This window comes from Callorhinus ursinus, unplaced genomic scaffold (genome assembly GCF_003265705.2).
Source record: "Callorhinus ursinus isolate GAN/ISIS: 27379988/994484 unplaced genomic scaffold, GSC_fseal_2.0 scaffold56, whole genome shotgun sequence".
Lineage (NCBI taxonomy): Eukaryota > Metazoa > Chordata > Mammalia > Carnivora > Otariidae > Callorhinus > Callorhinus ursinus.
In genome coordinates, this window is record NW_027397118.1 from 3593164 (window position 1) to 3594156 (window position 993).

Sequence of the window (993 nt, forward strand, 5' to 3'; positions counted from 1 at the left end):
TTTCAGAGATTGACCTTGTAAAACAAGGTCATTAAAAACAGACAGAACAAACCCACAACAACAAGAAACAACCTAAATGTCCATTAGGAGGAGACTAATAAAAAATATATGCAGTAAATATGAGAATTTTATATTAATTAAAAATAATACATATATAGAGGGTTTTCAGAAAACATGGAAGCGACAGCAACAGTTGGAGTTCAAACACTTCTGTGATGGTCTCTGGGTGCCCTGTGAGAGGAAAGAGGAGGATGCCACTGGAATCATCTTAATCTTCAATACCACAATCCTTCCCTTCTCCCTTACCCTCAGTACCAGACAGTATTACTAACTCTTCCCCTCTCCCGATGTCTTACGTCACTTCCTAGGAGATGAAGTGTATTCTTCACTGGTTTACCAGTTGGTCAGATCCCTAACGTGATGGTTTCCTATAATATCTGGTGGCTAACGCAGTGCCAAGGAAATTACAACCACTGCTGGAAGGGCTGGAGCAGCTTAGTGTGTCTGGAGCAGACTGGAGCAGACTGGAGCAGACTGACCACCTTGTATCTCTGAGCACCAGCTATGTCTTTGGGATCAGTGGCCTCGAGGCTGGGCTGAGCAGGACCATAATGAATTTGTCAGGCAGCTGGAGGTCAGTGACGCAGACTTCATGGCAAGGTTTTACCAAGCCATGGCTGCTATAGCTGGTAAAGATTAATGGGCATGAAAATCAAAGAAGATAATCATAGCTGATGGAGCCACAACTTTACAGTGAGAACTTCCAATGTGTCCCTTACAGGTCTAGGGATGGTATTCTGATCAGCTGACTGAACTTGTTGACAGTACAGGTTTGTTTTTTTCAATGTTAACAGACTATCAACTGGACTCCTCCTCAAATAAATGTTTTCCATCTAAGTAAATCTAGATCAGCAGTCTGCCTCCTAGCTTGCTCCTTTCTAGATGTCAGACCCTCAAGAATTCAATGGCTTCTTTTGCAAGTATAACCAGAAG

General features: G+C 42.6%; 1 pseudogene; it reads left to right on the forward strand.

Moving 5' to 3' along the window:
* The first annotated feature begins 251 nt into the window (after positions 1 to 251).
* On the forward strand, positions 252 to 700 carry LOC112809039 (uncharacterized protein C14orf119 homolog; annotated as a pseudogene).
* The last annotated feature ends 293 nt before the right edge of the window (positions 701 to 993 follow it).